Source organism: Pinus tabuliformis, chromosome 4_1, assembly GCF_031772625.1.
Source record: "Pinus tabuliformis cultivar Carrire ecotype Pingquan chromosome 4_1, CPIR1, whole genome shotgun sequence".
NCBI lineage: Eukaryota > Viridiplantae > Streptophyta > Pinopsida > Pinales > Pinaceae > Pinus > Pinus tabuliformis.
The window spans coordinates 578,359,470-578,380,971 of record NC_142303.1 but is presented as its reverse complement, the minus strand read 5'-3'; the positions used below and the strand labels follow the sequence as shown (position 1 = coordinate 578,380,971).

Below are 21,502 nucleotides of genomic sequence, written 5' to 3'. Positions count from 1 at the left end.
GATAGCAGCCAGAGATGGCTGTCCTGTTGGTTTGACCCCTGAGTTTGATAGGTTTTGCCACCTTCGGAAAAAAAATAGAAATCACTCTGGTAAAACCCCGTGACTTTGAAGTCAAAATGGTTAAAAGACCCGCAAATAAAAAAATTCATAGCACTGGAAGGAGTCCAAAATAAACTTACGGCTGAGAAGACTTTATAAGACCCGCTCAACTGATGGTGAAACCCACCACCTATGGCAGTTACTTTTCCCTGTCGTCACAGATTTTGACGCATACTGACTGGGGAGTCTTGCCGGCGCGTTGAAACGCGCTGCTGCCCGCGTAGCACGACTCTTCTTCTGCACAAAGCACAACAAGTTATATGTGTAGGATCTCCCTCATTCACGCCAAATCCTCTGAGCCCGTGATTTTTGAGTTTTCGCTAACAAGAAACTGAAGGCTGCCATTGCCAATTCGATTCCGCTTCCCTTCTATATGTATCACATATAGTTTTCGAAGGCTGTCAAATATGAAGGCATGTCACTACTCTAACTCTATTCAATCACAAATTCTGCAATTGTGAATTATCCAAACAACTCACTGACGATGATGGCCTTGCATGTGTTATATTTGCAGAAAATGGTGTTGAAAGTGACGATCGATGACGCGAAAAGAAAGAGAAGGGCTATGTGAGCTGTTGCAGCTATTGAAGGTAAACAATCAATCCAATATTTTATGCATTGCAATTCTGGGTTTTCAGTAGTGATATGATATTGCAATTTTGGGTTTTGAGTAGTGATATGATATTTGATTGCAGGTGTAGAGTCTGTTGCAGCTGATATGCAGTGGAGGGAGATAACTATGATCGGAGAAGCAGATCCCGTGCTTCTGGCAAAGAAACTGATGAAACTCGGATTCAGACTCCAGAGAGCTGCTGAGCTTGGGTCCTGCCAAAGAAGAGAAGGTGGCTGCAGAGACTCCGACAATTGTATATCATCATGAAGTGAATCCTCATTATGGGTACGGGCCTTATGAAGGATACTCATTATACTGTCGTGAGAGGTGAGGATCCCAATGGCTGCACCATCTGTTAGATCTATCTCGTCCTCTTTCTTTTTTATGGGGGAAAGTATGAGCAAGGGAGTGACAACTGGTGGTCTCAAAGGAATTTCGGTAGACATTAAAAGTTGTTTGTAATGCTGCAGCAGCTGGGAATTAGTTATCTTCAGAGGTAATGGACTTACCTTCATTAAATATACATATACATGTACTAGGCCTACAGGTATTAAGGTCTCCTTTCATGGAATGGGAACATTTTCGTATTAAGGTCTCCTATTTTTGAAAAATGATGCATTTTAGATGGGAAGATTCAACAATTATGAATGAAAATGGTGTACAATATCACCATCAAATCCAATCCAGACAAATTGGGTACCAAAAGAAGGAGCGTCTCAAACTCGTATGACCACAACAAACAGTCTCTCTACCTTATCATACTTGCGTGGGATAGATAATTGTTGAAGATGCGGGAACTTTTCTGCAAATGTAAAAGCTTTACTTTACATCTAAGATTTTTTCAATCTAAAATTTATGGACTATTCGTTGTATATATTTTGTAGTATTGAAAACGAATAATATTTTACTTCTGGGGAACCCAATGCACTAAATAGCCCGAGACAAAAGGTATTATATATTAACTAGCAACAAGTTTGAAGTTACTATGAGGGCACATTTTTCCAACCATATATTAGATTGGAGATGAGTTTATTTACAATTGCAAATACACGCTTATCTTCTAAGTATATGTTAAATCACTTATTAAATTCATTCTTATGTTATGTCAAATTAACATGAACTACTGTTAAAATTTATTTAATTAGGAGGAAAATGTAAATTAGAGATCAAATATGATATTAGACATTTTTGGACTAGTAGAAACTTCATTAAACAGATAAAAGAAATGAATTACATTAAATACATACAATTTATCATAGGGCTATATAATATATAAACTCTTAGGAACCCTAGTTGGGAAAACCATAAAAACTATAGCTACCACCAAAAAACCACAATAATTAATCATCAATAATGGAATCTCTTCACTAGCACAAACATCTAGTTTGTATTACATAAGATCCACATAACAACATTAGTGTTTCATAGGGTTTACAAATCCTAGCAATGTTGCATCAGAAAGTAAATGACAAAAAAAAAATTAGTGCTATCCTCCAAATCCACATGTACATCCAAGCATTTGAATCCTCAAACTATAAATCTTTAAAACTAGTATCAATGAAACCCCCAGGACCTCCATGGAACAGAGGATATAATGATACAATCTTCTTCCTAGAAAATCTCCACATTGAGGTTAAGAACCTGTTGATAGTGTTGGACCTGCCAACATTCAAAGGGGTCTTCTTGTTATGCAATCCTAATTAGATCTCACACTATTTGGTATAGGAGCCCAATTCGGATTATGGCCCGACTGTTGTCTACTTAAAGATTTGCCTTGGATTTAGTTGTAAGCAATAGAGAGAATAACATATGTGACTTGAAAAGGAAAGAAAGTGTGCTTGGTGAATGTTCGATTGTAGGTGCATCAAGGTTCTTCTACTGTAGAGGGGAGAGAAAGTGAGCCTCTAGGAGAGGGGTAATAGTACCACTCTAATAAAGACACACATAAACATGAATGTTTCGCCTAACATCCAGTGGAATAGTCCATAAAGACGTGGTGATCGTTACAACCATTACAACACATTCTCAATAGAATAAGCACTAAAATAACCAAAATAGTTCAACTGCCTTAGTACTAAAGAAAGCAAACATGAATCATAACCATTCACAAAATAGTCTTACAAACATTCATAATCCATGTATGAAAAAATGTTAGCCATCAAGCTTCAAATATTAAGTAAAAGTCCCAAGATGCATGAATACAATGAACATCGCTTGCTCCAGTAGTGGAGCGTTGGAGCCACTACTTGCTCCCCAAAAATACTAAGTTGTCCCTCTTATGCCTTATGAGAGAAGCCAAGGTTAAAAGTCATTTACATGAGAAATGAGGATCTATTTATAACTTGAGGAATGACCTTTCATATCCTCATGACTCTTGGATTTCTAACTTCTAGTGACCTTCGGACTTCTGCAATCTTTGGAGTTCCAAATGACTTTTGGAATTACATATAACTTTTTGTATTACATGTCCTTTGGACTTCCATGACTCTTGGACTTCTACTTGTTTGTATTTTACAATAATTATAATAATACATTTTGACTTCAACATCATCATATAACGAGACTAGACATGTCACTATCTTGGCTGACTAGGACTGACACTCACTGATGACATGAACATTCTTCTGTGGTGACATAACTGCCACTATATATGTTCTTTGTTCATCTTGAGGCCAAGGTGGAGGAATTCAAGAGGTTCACCTTCAGCACCAGAAATTTCAATTCATATGACCCGCATCGATTAGTGGAAGACTATTGTGCAAGAATGTATCATCCTTGAATCCATGGGGCATGTCATTGGCCCGAGGAATAATGGTGGCGTAGTTGCAGGCGATTTAGACAAACGCCCAAATCCTGATATAATTTCCTCTAATTCTGGTGGAGTTCCCTCTGCTTCCTGCACTAGAGTATTAGTCATCTATTTCTAGATAGACTATTCATAAATTTCCCTTTTTTCCTTCAAAATCACCACTCTTTCCCCCTTAATCACCCCAACCCTTGTTATCGGGTATAATTTATCTCATAGCGCCTCTTTTCCTTTATCGCGACTATAGTTCCATAGGAATTATAAAATACACTATCGAAGGGGTTTTTAAATGGATTTAACACTATTGTGTATAAAATACACTATCGGCGATTCTACACTACCATAGTGCGGTTACCAGTGGAATTACACTATCGACGGTTATAAATGGTCGTAGTGCTATTTCCAAAGAAATTACACTATTGGCGGGCTTTTTCAATGGAAAGCATTAATACACAGAATACACTATCGGCGGGTCTTTTCAAAGGAATGCGCTATACTCATATACATTATCAGCACTTTAAACTATCGGCCCTTTACAATGCTCCTTCCCTGATGCGATAACACGCAGTGTTATCGGAAATCGCAATCGGCGACTTCAATGCCTCTTGCCTAACTCTTCCTGCTTGGGTCTTGCGATCTGATAAGCCATGGACCGATATATTATAAAAACAACCCTTATAAGGTTTCGGATCTGGTAGTATTACACTATCGGCTTTCGGTGCTCCAAAGGGTTAGCTCCTCTCTACTATAGTTCTGCGATGCGATATTGGTTCGGACCTGATATGGGTATAAGCCAGGTATAATAATGTTTCAAGTCCAGAACTTCATTCTGTCTAAGTCTTTTCACGGTTTTCTTATGTAAAACAGAGTTTCCGCTTGCAGAACTCAACAATGCTTATAAGGGAAACAGGCACTTCGATACGAAGGGAAAGCGCTCCAATAGGCTTAAATCTAAGTGTTAGTTGGAAAACAAGGTTGAATCACCATTAATAAGGCTCAGAAGAAAACAAAACAAAACCAATACATGCATAAACACTATTTAATAGGAAAACACAATTTAGATGCACAGGAAGGCTTTCGGAGGTCACCACGCCTCCAGGATCGATCAATACATAGAGAAAAATCCCTCTTCCTTTGATAAATAAGCATAAAATCATGCGGTCAAAAATCCCATTACAATAGCATCCAAATTACATTTATACTGGTCTGTATTAACAACCAGATCCCTAAAATAGAGGCTTAATTTAATACAATTATCAGTTTAGTGGAACATCCTCCTCGAGAACCTCCACTTTGCTTAACTAATCCTATATGTTCAGCGAGTTATTCTCCTCAAGAACCTCCACTACAACTTATCTATTTAACATTTATTACAACATGATTTAGTCCTATATTCTATCACTATGTTAAGCTAGAAAAACATGGAAATTTATGGCTAAAGGATCCCACTCCTTTGCTTGTAGATTTTTTTGTGTTTTTATAATAAATTTGAAGATTTTCCCTCCAAGTCTCATGCTCCTGCATCAGACTCCTAAGGATTCTTCATGGGCTTCTGTCCATGAGCTCTTTTACAGAACTTCCTAGCTTCTGTAGCATGCTTTCTATTACCCAGGTAGCTTTAGCAATTGGTTGATCCTTCCATTTTACCAAATACTGAAAGTACTCCTATCCTTTGGTCTTGTTGAACATCTTCTTGTCCAAAATCCTTTCTGGCTGTAACTCTTTTGCTTTAGGTAATTTCTTTACTCAGTCAATCTCTTATGTCTCTTGATCTTGCGTTGTATCATCTACAATTTCACCTTCATACTTGTATAGGTCAACAACAATGAAAATTGGGGATATTCCAACATCAGGGGGTAATTCAATCTCATATGCATTTGCAAAAAACTTTCTTAATACTTTGCATGGTCCAATTTTCTTGAACTTCAATTTGTTATACTCTCTTTTTGGAAATATTTCATTTCTGAGGTGTGCTAAAACCAGATCTCCAGCTTCAAAGATTACCTCTCTTCTTCTCATGTCTTCTCTAGTCTTGTACTTGATGTTGCTATCCTGTAGCTACTATTTCACTTGTTCATGTATTTCTTGCATTTCTGAAGCAAAATATTCTCCCTCTGCACTTCTCATCTCATCTTTTCCCAAGTTTCTCAACTTAGATACTCCTCTTGGATGCATTCCATAAAAAATATGGAATGGACTCTGTCCTGTACTCCTGTTAGGTGAGTCATTGTATGCATATTCAACTTGTGCCAACACTTGATCCCACTATTTTGGATGTTTTGTAATAATACTCCTTAAAAGATTTCCCAAACTCCTGTTCACAACTTAAGTCTATCCATCAGTCTATGGATGATAGGTAGAACTGAAACTCAGTTTAGTTCCCAATTTCTTCCATAGTGTTCTCCAGAAATTTCCAGCAAGTTTGGAATCTTTGTCTGAGACAATACTCTTAGGCAACCCATGCAATCTTACTATCTCCTTGAAAAACAAATTAGCAATGTGAGTAGCATCACTAGTTTTATAGCATGGAATAAAATGTGCCATTTTTGAAAATCTGTCCACTACAACAAAAATTGAATCATTACCCCTTTGAGTCTTTGGTAAGCCCAAAACAAAATCCATACTTACCATATCCCAAGGCCTATCTAGAATTGGTAATGGAACATACAAACCTATGTTTTGGCTTCTTCCCTTTGCATATTGACAGATTTTACAAGTTCTCACATACTTTTCCACATCAGATCTCATTTTTGGCCAGAAATAAAATCTGTTCAACTGTTCATAAGTCTTCTCTATGCCAAAATGTCCTGCAAGTCCTCCACTATGTTTCTCTTTGATTAAATTCTCTCTCATAGAACAATTTGGTATGCACAACTGATTTCTCTTAAACAACAGTCCATCTTGTAAGAAATAATCCAACCATTTACTCCTATCCATCAAAACAGGATTCTTACAAGTTTCAAATGCCTCTTTAAAATCTAAATCTGTCTCATATAATTCTTTAAGAAAATCAAAACCTAACACTTGAATTTGACTTTCTTGAAGTAATATATTTCTCCTACTTAAGGCATCTGCAACTTTATTTGATTGGCCATTTATATGTTTCAAGACAAAATGGAAACCTTGAAGATACTCTACCCATTTAGCATGTTTCTCGATAAGCTTTGGCTGCTATATAATATACTATAGTGCATGGTTATTTGAATGAAGTATGAACTCCTTTGACATTAGATAATGTCTCCACTTCTTGAATGATTGCACAACTGCATAGAACTCTTTATCATAAGAAGAATACTTCTTTTTGGACTCATTCAGCTTTTCACTAAAATAAGCTACAGGTCCGTCTTCCTGACTTAAAACACCTCTAATAGCTTCTCCGTTGGCATCACACTTCACTTGGAAAGGTTTATTAAAATTAATTAGAACCAAAATAGGCTTTCCAGTGATTTTCTTCTTCAACAGCTGAAAATTGTTTTCTGCTTCAGTAGTCCATCTAAATGGTTGTTTATCCTTCTTTATGGTCTCAATAATAGGTTTATTGATCTTACTAAAATTCTTTATGAATTTCCTATAAAAACTAGCAAGACCATGAAAACTTCTTACCTCAAAACCACTTTTAGGTGAGGGCCACTCCATGATTGCCTTGATCTTTTTTGGATCCATCTTTAGCCCTTCAGCAAAAATAACAAAACCTAAGTACACTACCTCTTCTTTCATGAATGAACACTTCTTCAAATTCAGCAATAATTTCTCTTGGTGTAGCCTTTGTAAGACATAATTCAGATGTCTCATGTGCTCCTCTTTAGACCTACTGTAAGCTAATATATCGTCTAGATATACTATTACAAATTTACCAATAAATTCCTTAAGAACTTCATTCATGAGTCTCATAAACGTACTTGGTGCATTTGATAACCCAAAAGGCATTACTCTCCACTCATGCAATCCCTCATTTGTCTTAAAAGTAGCTTTCCACTCATCCCATTCTCTTATCCTTATCTGATGATACCCACTTTTAAGATCTAGTTTTGTAAAATACTTTGCTACACTCAAGCAATCCATTAAATCTTCAATTCTAGGTAAAGGAAATCTGTACCTGATTGTGATTTTATTGATGGCTCTTGAATATGTACACATTCTCCAGCCTCTATCTTTCTTTGGACTCAACACTGATGGTACTGCACAAGGACTTAAGCTTTCTCTTATCAGTCCTTTGTCAAGCAATTCCTAAACCTGCTTCCTAACCTCTTCATTTTTATGTAGGAGTCATTCTATAAGCTGCTTTGTTAGGTAGACTTTCTCCAGGAATCAAATCCATATGATGGCTTATTCTTCTAATGGGTAGCAACTCATTAGGCAAATCGTCAACAATGATATCACAATAGTTGTCCAACATTTATTGAATTTCAATGGGTAAATCAAAAACTTTAGTGGAAGTCATTATTACCTTGGGCTTGCAGATTACATCAAAATTAACCTCATTCTCTTCAATCTGCTACAAGTATTCCTTTCCTCCCAATAACAGTGTTTTTTTTATCAGTCTTCTTTCCTGATGCATATTCTTCTTCCATAGGCAGCAACATATGATTGATACCATCTTTACCAAACTTGTAAGTGTTTCTTTTCCGATCATGCATAGTTCCTCTGTCATATTGCCAACGTCTTCCAAGCAATATGTGACACACATCCATTGGCATCACATCACATACAATTTTTTCCTTATATTTGCCCAACTACAACTCCACTTCACACTGTTCAGTCACTAACAGCTGATGTCCCTTTTGTAACCATGACACCTTGTAAGGTGTTGGATGTTTCATTATCTTCAGCTTCAATTTCTCCACCACTTCTGTAGAGACCAAATTATCAATGCTGCCACTATCAATGATCATCTGATAGCATTTCCCTTGAACCTTACACACTGTTATGAACAAAGTCTTTCTTTGTGATGGTTCAGCTATCTCCTTTGCTGGCTTGAGCAAAACTTTATTGATTACCAAAGATTCTCCTCTCTCTCATATATTTTCTTCTTCTGCCACTGTTGTTGTTGTTGTTGTTTCTCCCTCAACTGGAGCAACAATTGCATTCCTTTGGCTTGTTCCTACATTCTTTGGGCAGTCAAAAGCTCTGTGTCCCAGTTTGTTACATCTGTAACATCTTACTTCCTTTCCTCTTCCTCTGCCTCCTCTTCCTCTAGAGAAACTCCCTCTGCCACTTGCATCACCATGCTGGGTTGAGCTGTTGCTAGCTCCATCTTTAGGTGCTGTAGATCTTCCTCTACCACCTTGACTTCCTCTTCCTCGGAAAGTACCTCTCCCTTTGGAAGACTGCTTCCTCATGAGTTTTTCTTCAACTTTCAGTACCATCTGATAAACTTCCTCTACTGTTTTAGGAGACAATATACTTATCTCATCTTGAATGTCCATCCTAAGGCCATTCACATATCTAGCCACCTTCTCATCTACATCGTGAGTTTTTCCAGCTCTTATGCTTACCTTATAGAATTCTTCTGTGTATTCTTTTACTGTCATAGACCTCTGTCTAAGATTCTGCATTTGTCTAAACAAGGTTTGTTGATAATTACTTGGTAGAAACTTACCTCTTAGCTTTGCTACCATCCTGCTCCAATTTTTGATAGGTTGCTTGCCAAGTCTCTTTCTTTCTGCCTGCACACCATCCCACCAAAGCGCTGCATGGCCTTTTAGCTTGGTGACAACAAACTTTACTTTATTCTCATCTTTTGTTTCTTCATAGTCAAAGAATTTCTCCATGCCATTAATCCAGTCTATCGATTCTTCTGGATTCAATCCTCCCTCATATATTGAAACCTCAGTCTTCGGCCTAGCTGTGGCTCTCAACATTGACTGGAAGAATATCATTTTAGGAGTAACTGCTACAGCTTCCTCCTCTCCTTCAGATTCAACCTCAGGCTCACTAACATCCCCATCATCTATATTTCTCCCTGTTGTTAATGCCTCTAATCTTGCTTGCATATGTTGCACAACTTCCATCACTTCAGCATTCGCAATTGGCTGTCCTCTTCTACCACGTCCTCGTCCAATTCTAAAAGCCATATTAACTTTCCTTCTTCCACTTCTGAGATTCAATTTGTTGGGTATGGAGCCTGATTATCTTCTGTATTCAAAGGTCACGGCCAGATGTATACCCCAGGAAGATTGTACACCCCTCCACGTGAGGGGGGTGCGGCTGGGACTTATCCCCCCTATGGGGGTTCGGGAGGGTCGATCCCCCCCGACTGGGGGATCCAGGGGCAGCGCCCCTGAAGTCAAGAATAGATGTAAAATTGCCTTGTAAAAGTCTAGTAATTTCTAGTCAATCTCGGTCGTTCATTAGGCGTAGATCTAACAGTAGAATTTATGTTTAATTTAGGGTTTTTTGCCCTAGAAGGCAACTCCTCACTATATTTGAGGGAATTGTATTGCGTCTATGTATATCTGAAGATCTGTATTCTGAGTGAGGAAAAGAGAGGAGATTGAGAGCGAAGAGGGAGTTACAACGGATCTACTATAGGTTGTATCTCTTCAGTTTGCTAGATAATATAATAAAAGAAGGACTAGCTATTTCTCCATGGACATAGCCCAAACTGGGTGAACCACGTATATCTGTGTATCTCTTGTTTTATGCATTTTCTATGTTTATATTTATACAATATTTTATGTGTTCCATTGCTCTGTAATAGGAGATAAGGGTTCCTGGTTCGAGTGGGAGCAATGGCGGAAGATGGTAGTTTTAGGATCGAAAAATTCAATGGCCAAAACTACCAGTTGTGGAAGATGCAGATGGAAAATTATCTGCATTAGAAAGAATTTTACCTACCATTGAGTGGAAAGACAAACAAGCCAACGAGTATGATAGACACAGAATGGAATATCTTCGACAGAAAGGAACTTAGAACAATACAACTATGCCTAGCGGTGTCGGTAGCATTTAATATTTCAAAGGAAATGACAACAGAGGGTTTAATGTCGGCACTAGCCAAACCATATGAAAAACCCTCAGCCTCAAATAAGGTATTTCTTATGAAGCGTTTATTTAATATGAAGATGTTAGAAGGTGGATCTATTGCAGACCATTTAAATGATTTTAATACACTTGCAAGCCAATTAAGTTCTGTAGGGGTAAATTTTGACGATGAAGTAGGGCTCTGTTATTTCTGTGCTCATTGCCAGAAAGTTAGAATGGTTTAGTTATGGCCATTAGTAACTCTGTCTCTAGATCTAGTACTTTAAAGTTTTATGATGTTGTCAATGCAATCCTTAGTGAGGAAATGCGACGGAAAAGCTCCGGTGAGACATCAGGTAATGCTTTGACTGCAGAGACTAGGGGAAGAAAAATGGAAAGAGGAAAGAGCCCAAGATATCATAGTAAGTCAAGAAAAGGCAGATCCAAGTCCAGATCGAGGATAGTGTGCTAGAAATGCGGGAAGAAAGGACACCTGAAGAAAGACTGCAAGTCTCGGAAGGGAAAAGAAGGAGATGCACAGCAAGAAAATAATCATGAAGCGAATGTAACAGGTGATGTGTTGCAAGATGCTTTGATTCTTTCACTAGAAAATATTATTGATGCCTGGGTCGTAGATTCAGGGGCCTCATTCCATGCCACACCTGATAAGAAACATTTTCATGATTATGTTCAAGGAGATTTTGGACAGGTTCGATTGGGTGATGATAAACCCTGTAAAATCGTTGAAATGGGTACAATTTTCATAAAACAACAGAATGGAAATAAATGGCTATTGAAGGAGGTAAGGCATGTTCCAGATCTGAAGAAAAATTTGATTTCAACAGGGAAATTGGGAGGTGAAGGTTGTGTAACTACTTTCACAGATAAAACCTGTAAGGTCACTAAAGGATCCCTAGTAATAGCGAAAGGAGGAAAGGTTGGTACATTGTATTTATGCAATGGTATTTCTAATTCTGTTAATGCTTTAACCTCTACAGGAGAAGATATGGCATTATGGCATCATAGGCTTGGGCACATGAGTGAGAAGGGGATGCAGACTCTTCACTCAAGAAATTTGTTGCCAGGTTTGAAGCATGTTGATTTAAAATTCTGTGAGAATTGTGTTTATGGAAAACAGAAGAGAGCCAGATTCCTTAGAGTTGGGAAAGAAAAGAAGAACAAAAAATTAGAGCTTGTGCATACAGATGTATGGGGACCTGCTCAGGTATCATCTCTTGGGGGCTCCCGTTATTATATTACTTTTATTGATGATGCAACTAGAAAAACCTGGATTTATTGTATTCGAAATAAATCTGATGTATTTGATACTTTCAAGAAATGGAAAGTTTTGGTTGAAAATGAGACAGGAAAAAGGTTGAAGTGTCTCAGATCAGATAATGGAGGTGAATATTGCAGCAAAGAGTTTGATAGGTACTGTTCAGAGAATGGAATTCGTAGAGAGAAGACAGTTCCAGGAACACCACAAGAAAATGGCATGTCAGAAAGGATGAATAGGACAATCATGGAGCGTGCAAGGTGCATGAGATTGCATGCATGATTGCCTTTACAATTTTGGGCAGATGTTGTAGATACTACTGTTTATCTAATAAACAGAGGGCCTTCAAGTTCCTTGGATGGTGGTATTCCAGAGGAGGCATGGATAGGTAAAAAGGTAAACTACTCTTTTTTAAAGACTTTTGGTTGTGAAGCCTTTGTCCACATTAGCAAAGAAAATAGAACAAAGCTTGAGGCAAAATCAAAGAAATGTACTTTTATTGGATATGGTGTTAATGATTTTCGTTATCGCTTTTATGATTATGAAAAACACAAAATCATTAGGAGCAGAGATGTCATATTCAATGAAAAGGTTTTGCATAAGGATCAACAGCAGGAAAAGAAATAAGAAAAATAAAACAGAGAATACACAGTGCTTGACGAGATCATAGAAAAAGTGATGGTGCCTGAAAATCATAATGATCAACAGCCAGAACAACAACCACAACAACAACAAGCACTTCAGACACCTAAAAGTGGTGTTAGAAGATCTACTAGGACAAGTAGACCCCCTGAACGATACTCTCCTTCATTATATTATGTATTGTTGACTGATTTTGGTGAACTAGAATGTTAGGAAGAAGCAGTGCAAGTAGAAACCATGAAGAAGTGGGAGCAAGCCATGAAAGAAGAGATGGACTCCTTAGCACATAACTAGACTTGGGACTTACTCAGGTTGCCTGCAAGTAAAACAACATTGTAGAATAAATGGGTTTACAAATTGAAGGAAGAAGATGGAGGTAGGAAAAGGTATAAAGCTAGACTTGTGGTGAAAGGGTTTGCACAGAAAAAGGGTATCGAATTTGATGAGATATTTTCTCCTGTTGTCAAAATGACTTCAATCAAAACTATTCTAAGTCTAGTAGCAGCTGAAGATTTGCATCTTGATCAGTTAGATGTATAGAAAACCTTTCTCCATTGTGATTTGGAGGAAGAGATATATATGCAGCAGCCACAAGGATATGAGGTAAAAGGGAATGAGAAACTAGTGTGCAGGTTGAAGAAGAGCTTATATGGCTTAAAACAGGCTCCAAGACAGTGGTGTCTAAAATTTGACAGGTTTATGTCTGAACAAGGTTATACTAGATGTCACTCTGATCATTGTGTTTATCTCAAAAGGCAAAATGATGGCAGCTATATTATATTGTTATTGTACGTAGATGACATGCTTGTTGCAGGTTCTAACATGTAGGAAATAAATGTGCTCAAAAGAAAATTGGCAAATTCATTTGCAATGAAGGATTTCGGTGCTGCAAAACAAATCCTTGGTATGAGAATAACTAGAGACAGGAAGAATCACAAATTAACATTGTCTCAAAGTGAGTACATAGAAAAGGTGTTGAAAAGGTTTAATATGCAGAATGCAAAACCAGTTAGTATACCTTTGGCTAGACATTTCAAATTAAGTGAGGCATGTCCCAAGACTCAGAAAGAAATGGCTCATATGTCTAAAGTTCCATATGCATCAGCAGTTGGAAGCTTAATGTATGTAATGGTTTGCACAAGGCCTGATATTGCACATGCAGTGGGAGTTGTAAGCAGGTACATGAACAACCCAGGAAAAGAACATTGGATGGCAGTGAAGTGGATTCTTAGGTATTTGAGAGGTACCACAAATCAAGCATTATGCTTTGGTGGTTCAAACATTGCTCTACAGGGATATGTTGATGCAGATATGGCAGGTGACAGAGATAACAGGAGGAGCACTATAGGATATGTGTTTACTATAGGTGGAACAACTGTCAGTTGGGTCTCAAAACTAAAAAGTGTTGTTGTACTCTCAACAACAGAAGCGAAGTATGTTGCTGCTACAGAGGCTAGTAAAGAAATGATTTGGTTACAAAGGTTTCTGGATGAATTGGGTAAGAAGCAGGAGTTGGGCAGGTTATACAGTGATAGCCAGAGTGCCATACATCTTGCAAAGAACTCTTCATTTAATTCCAAGACTAAGCATAAACAGCTCAAGTACCATTTCATACGGTCAACGTTGGAAGATGGACAGTTGAAGCTGGAAAAGATACACACTAGCCAGAATCTTGAAGATATGTTAACAAAAGTTGTAACTAGGGAGAAACTGAGAATTTGCTCAATTTCAATTGGTCTTCAAGTATGATGAAGAAGATGAGAAACAATTAGGTCCAACGTGGAGTCATTGTCTAGCAAATGAAGCAGCGGTGGAGTTGCTATAATCAGTCTCAAAGTGGGAGATTGTTGGGTGTGGAGCCTGATTATCTTTTGTATTCAAAGGTCTTAGCTGGATGTATACCCAAAGAAGATTGTACACCCCTCCACACGGGGGGGACTTGTCCCCCCCGCAAGGGTTCGGGGGGGGGGGGGGGGGGTGATCCCCCCTGGCTGGGGGGTCCGGGGGCCAGTGGCAGTTTGGGGGCAGCGCCCCCGAAGCTAAGAATAGATGTAAAATTGCCTTGTAAAAGTCTAGTAATTTCTAGTCAATCTAGGCTGTTCATTAGGCGGAGATCTGACGGTGGAAGTTATGTTTAATTTAGGTTTTTTTTCCCTAGAAGGCAACTCCTCACTATATATGAGGGAATTGTATTGCGTCTATGTATATCTGAAGATCTGTATTCTGAGTGAGGAAAAGAGCGGAGATTGAGAGCGAAGAGGGAGTTACAACGGATGTGCTGTAGGTTGTATCTCTTCAGTTTGCTGGATAATATAATAAAAGAAGAGCTGGCTGTTTCTCCGTAGATGTAGCCCAAACTGGGTGAACCACGTATCTTTGTGTCTCTCTTGTTTTATGCATTTTCTATGTTTATATTTCTACATTATTTTATGTGTTCAATTTCTCTATAATATATAATTTTCTAACACAATTCAGTGTCAAAAGGCAGCTCTAATACCACTAATGGTGGCCTGGTTGCAGGCGATATAGACTAACGCCCAAATCCTGATATAATTTCCTCTAATTCTGGTGGAGTTCCTTCTGCTTCCTACACTGGAGTATCAATCATATATTTCTAGACAAACTATTCATAAATTTCCCTTTTTACGTTCAAAATCACCATTCTTTCCCCCTTAATCACCCCAACCCTTGTTATCGGGTACAATTTATCTCATAGAGCCTCTTTTCCTCTACTGGGACTATAATTCCATAGGAATTATAAAATACACTATCAGAGGGGTTTTTGAATCGAATTAACACTATTGTGTATAAAATATACTATTAGCGGTTCTACACTACCATAGTGCGGTTACCCATGGAATTACACTAGCGGCGGTTATAAATGGTGTAGTGCTATTTCCAAAGAAATTACACTATAGGCGAGCTCTTTCAATGGAAAGAATTAATACACAGAATACACTATCAATTGATCTTTTCAAAGGAATGCACTATATGCATATACACTATTGGCACTTTAAACTATCGGCCCTTTACAATGCTCCTTCCCCGATGCGATAACATGTAGTGTTATCAGAAATTGCAATCGGTGATTTCAATGGCTCTTGCCAAACTCTTCCCGCTTGGGTCTTGCGATTTGATAAGCTGTGGACTGATATATTATAAAAACCACCCTTATAAGGTTTTGGATCTGGTAGTATCACACTATCGGCTTTCGGTGCTCCAAAGGGTTAGTTCCTCTCTACTATAGTTCTGCGATGCGATATTGGTTCGGACCTGATATGGGTATAAGCCAGGTATAATAATGTTTCAAGTCCAGAACTTCATTCTATCTAAGTCTTTTCACGGTCTCCTGTGTAAAATAGAGTTTCCACCTGCAGAACTCAACAATGCTTAAAATGGAAACAGGCACTCCGATATGAAGGGAAAGCGCTCCAACAAGCTTAAATCTAAGTGTTAGTTGGAAAACAAGGTTGAATCACCATTAATAAGGCTTAGAAGAAAAGAAAACAAACCAATACACACATAAACACCAGTTAATAGGGAAACATAGTTTAGATGCACGAGAAGGCTTTCGGAGGTCACCACGCCTCCAGGATCGACCAATACATAGAGAAAAATCCCTCTTCCTTTGAGAAATAAGCATAAAAGCATGCGGTCAAAAATCCCATTACAATAGCATCCAAATTACATTTATACTGGTCTGTATTAAATACCAGATCCCCAAAACAGAGGCTTAATTTAATACAACTATCAGTTCAGCGGAACATCCTCCTTGAGAACCTCCACTTTGCTTAATTAATCCTATCTGTTCAGCGAGGTATTCTCCTCGAGAACCTCCACTACAGCTTATCTATTTAACATTTATTACTACATGATTTAGTCCTATATTCTATCACTATGTTAAGCTAGAAAAACATGGAAATTGATGGCTAAAGGATCCCACTCCTTTGCTTGTAGATTTTTTTTGTGTTTTTAGAATAAATTTGAAGATTTTCCCTCCAAGTCTCATGCTCCTACATCAAATACCCATGGAGATACTACTATAACTCCTCAGGGATCAATGATCCAGTTAGAGTGGTTATAGAGTGGTTAGCAACACACAAGGCAACAATATCTTAGAGAGTGGCAACATCAGTAGCAGCTAAGGGAAGTAGACCTACACAGGACAAAGGAAATAGGAAGGTTGTCAACAACATAGAGGTGGAGCAAAGCTCTAAGATCAAGGAAGATCCACTTGTATTAAGAGCAACTTTAGAGATTGAGGCAAAGAAATGACAGCACGATAGAAGGATTGCACGAAGATAGAGGGAGAAGTAGAAGCTGGAGGAGGCAAAAAAGGAGTTGCAAGAGTTGAAGCAACAACTAAGGGAAGAACAAGAGTTGCGCAGAAGAGAGAAGGAAGTGCAATAAGAATGGGAACAATAGGAGGCACAACATGCACACATTGATGAAACTACACCAATACAAGTAATTGACTCATGAGAATAGCTATCAGATACCAAACAGGGTGAGTAGCCGCAGGAGAAGGACTTTGCTCAGGATATTGAACAGATGGACACGGATGTGGTTCAGCCAGAGCAGGATCAAGATACAGATCTTATGCCCAAAGGCCAAGAGGTCATTCCGTTGGCTTCACCAGATCTGGGAGCAGATCAAGTCCCAAGTGATTAAGGAGACACTGGAATCCTTGACGACAATCAGGAAGAAGATATGCACAACATATACTTCAACAAGTCACAACATAGAGTTGTGCAATTATGCAAAGTTCTCACTCCATATGTCCATGTATCTCCTGTGCATTTTCAAGAACGAGTGATTGTATTTGATGTATGTAGACATCCAGCTGCATTGGTTGATGCTATAAAGGCATATGCCGAAGCCACCTGCTCAAGTGCGAGATTCTTGATAGCGAAGAATGAGCGCATGGCTAAGGAACTGTAAGCAGCCAAGCAGGAAGAAGAGAAAGCTACAACATTTGCCAGAGCAGAGTTGAAGAAAGTGATACTTGATGAAGTATCATCTCTAGAGACAATCATGCAGAAGTTGTAATTCAGGGTCATCACCGTGCATAAGTTAGTTGTACATCTTAATGGTTTGCAGCAGTGTTGTGTTAGGAGATGCATCTTGACAGACATACACACCATTGTCAATCACATGCAGATATGGAAAATGAGGTACAAGGTAGCCCCATTTTCCTTTCCAAAGATGATGAATCCAAACGCAGTGGAGTTGAAGGCATGCATCCAAAGTAAAATCCAGAACTATTAGGAACTCCCATAGCTCATCACTAGCTTACAGGTTTCACATGCACGAGTGTTCAGGAGCATGGATGTCATTGTGTGCACGCATGTGATCCCATCCATTGGTACACTCACCGAGCCAAAAGAAATGAACCAAGTTCGACTAGCGCTGGAAATGTACTTTGAGCAGTTGATGCACATAGAAACCAATGCATATTTGTAGATGAGCACAAACACTATGCAACAATATGTCGTTGGTCTGGCTGCACTCAAGACCATGATGCACATGCTATTGGACGAGATGGACAGAGGAGCCAAATCAATGTACCCAGATGAAACAGAGGCAAGAGTTCTCTTTCAAAAGGACGTCACCACGGAGTACGCGACACCATAACAGAGTACCAAGCTTGGCATCAGTTCGCCACCATCAATCATCAAGAGGATGTCAATGAGTTAGTCTTCCCACAATGGTCCAAGTCTTAGTGATGTCTTGTATGGCTTACTCAAGCCCCTTTTTGTCTCACATGGGTACATGTGCAGTTTGTATTGTAAACATGATGTAAAGTGAAAGACCAAGTGTCAATAGTAGAATGTAAAAAATCATGTGTAAGTTGAAGAGTCATAAGGGTAGGCTAAGTCACAAAGGGGAATGTCAATGGTCACCCCACCCTTTGCAATATATAGAACCTCATAACTCATTGTACAGGCTTTTGGGAGCCAAGCTTCTACCAGGTTTAACTTAGAGAAAGCTTGGAGTGTATTGTAATGAGCCTTGGCTTCTCCATAGTGTAGAGTGAGTACATCTCTTTGGAGGAGGAGGCGATAGTGACTGTAACGTTTTGCTATTAGGGCTAGTGGCTGTCATGGTTGTACATATGATTGGATCTTTCACTCTTTTAATATAACATAGCTAGCACATTTCATTCATATATTGTTATTGTAGTTCGACTATCCTGGTTACTCTAACGATGTATGTAGTTGTAATTTATACATATATGTATGGACTATTTTGTATGTGTTGGTATGAATCTCATCGAAGTGTGTTGTTGGTATAACTTATCACTTTGGAGCCGGTTATCCTGCTTTCCATCTCGTGTGTTCCATTCCAAGTTGCATGCTATCAAACGCTTCTAAGGGGCGCACTTCTCTCCCCTTCCATGTGTTAGAGACTTTCATGTACCTTCCTTGACTTGCTATAAGGTCACACCCCTACTTCTAGCAAGGACATCTTACTTACCTTTACGCACAACCGTAGTTAAGGTGATATTGTACTACCGACTACTGGGACTCCTACCCCAAACAGTCTGAAGTCTAGTTAGGACTTCTTACTAGGGAGATCCCCTGACATGTTGGCGGGTCCAACACCATCAACATGATGAGAATGATCTTGTTTGGTTTTTCCATAATTCTCGAGTTGATGCTATTTTGGCCTTGGTTTAATCAGTTTTCCTACTTTCCAAGTTTGTTTGTTTTGATGTGTTTATTTCCTCTATCTATTTTTTGGGAGTCTCAAAATCCCTTCTCTAGTGTGGTTCTGAATTTGAATGGGTCACCTTTTTGGATTAGGAGATTATTTCTACTATGGGAATTTGGTTGCAGTCGACTGTGTAATGTTCAAGTTCTTAACATTATTTAGTGTGAGATTCATATTAGTATTCTTGCATTAAATTGGTATATTGAGCAATCTCCCTCTCCTTCAGTATTTCATAGGGTGTTGTGGGGCACAATTTTGGATTGTGAGGAGTTTGTCAACTTGGTGAATTTGGAACTTGTATTTCAATTTTTTGGGGACAATTTAGTGGTCTTTTGGTCTGGTGCCAAAGGTGGTGTGTCAAGTCCTTCTCATATTTTTATTTTGGGTTGTGGGTATTTTAGTATCTACAATCATTGTTTCCTATCAGTCATTTTGATGCCTCCTCATCAATGTTTGAGCAGCAAAATAGGTGGTCCTATGGGACATAAAAGGTTTCATCATTTTGCGTATGACTCTATAGCTACTCTCTTTGATGTTTTTCCTCCTTAGGTGAGGAAAGATATCCAAGTTTTGGAAAGTTAAATGGAGGTGACCGCCCATATCATCCTGATTCATACTTAATTAGAGAAGAGGTGAAATGGATTGCTGCTTTGGTTAAATCCAGGAGTTGAAAGCTTCATTTTCTAAATTCTCATGACTGTCCTCAATAATTATCAACTCTACTGCAGTTGGTTTTCAAAGATAAGCAAGTTGAAAACTACAATGTGTTCTTCTCTCTCGAGGACAATAAAAGCATGATTCATAATCAAAGGTTTTGTTTAGACAATTTGGATTCTTGATTGGCCTAGTTTGAGGGCTTCTTTGTTAGTGAATCTTCCTCTAGAGATCTCATATATCCTCGAGGTTCTAGTGCCTATGAGCCAACAACAATCTCCTCTTTAGACCTGCCTAAGGAGTACAAATTCTTACGCTTTTTTTGTAAGTAATTTTGGTGGATTTCTATGGTGGTAGATATGAGTTGTTTCTCTCGTATGTTATTAAGGTCGATGTGAATTAGTTGGTACTTTATGGTCCTATGCATTTTTAGAGGGTCTTGGTCCATATGGTTGGCTCTACACCCTTGTTGATCTCCTGTATATTGATTTCGATGATTGAAGTTTTGACTCTATGTTCTTTCTTAACTACAACTATGGTGTGGATGGCTCTAAAACACAGTGCATTGTTAAATGTGATAAGTGAATTGTATCTTACTCTGCTAATGTTAAATGTGATAAGTGAATTGTATCTTACTCTGCTAATGTTAAATGTGATAAGTGAATTGTATCTTACTTTGCTAATGATTGTGACCCTACATACTGTGACATTTGACTCTGGGTATCTTATTAGACTCAGTTTGCCTATTAGGGGTTCTTCATGTTGGGTGCGTTCTCTATGCGGTGTAATGTTGCCAACCCTCTTTGAGCTCGGTGTATGGCTGCATTATGGCCTTCTTTTGTCCTTGGAGACTTCAAGACAATGTTGAATTTTATTTCTTAGACGTGCATATTGCTTTGGTTCATTGATCTAGAGCTTATTCCAAACATTGATTTTAGGATGTATTGGGTGTCCTTTGATGTATTTTAAAAGAAAAAAGTGGCCTAGTTCATTATTAATTTGTTTCATAGTTTTGAAAATTATGTAATGTATATCTTGTTGAGTTGGGGTGAACATTCTTGCCTTGTCTTGGTATTAATTGAGCCTTCGGGTTATTCCAGATTGCTAATATGCATATAACTAGCTAAGAAAGATTTATATCAATAATTATGTAACAATGTTTTGATTACAATATATAAATGTTTCAATTCACAAAAAAATATATATATTAGATGTTATGACATTCTTATAAATTGTGAACTGCTTCTTATTCACCACATTTTACTTATAGGTGTTTTATAGCAAAGTGATTAATGTACATTTTATACCAAAGTGATTATTGTACATTTTACAATAAAGAAATTAATATTGTTATAGGGTTTTAATATTTTAACATTATTTTTTAAGATAGATTTATTTTTGTAATTGTTTTTATATAATTGTTGTGGTTTTATATTTTTTAAATTATTTTTTGATATTTTAGAAATTATAAACTTTACATTAATGATATGGTATCATGCTATTACTTTTATAATGAATCGGAATTTTATGACATAAATGAATGAATTAAACAATAATTTAATATTATGTATATTATTTATTAATTGGATGAAATAAATAAATATTACAAAAATTATGATGTAAGTCATCCACACACACACACACACACACACACACACACACATATATATATATATATATATATATATATATATATATATATATATATATATATATATATATATATAATGGTGAT

The 21,502-nt window shown here is 37.8% G+C and overlaps 1 pseudogene; it reads left to right on the top strand.

The window, feature by feature from the left end:
- The first annotated feature begins 613 nt into the window (after positions 1-613).
- On the top strand, positions 614-1,071 carry LOC149177242 (heavy metal-associated isoprenylated plant protein 39-like; annotated as a pseudogene).
- Positions 1,072-21,502: the final 20,431 nt, after the last annotated feature.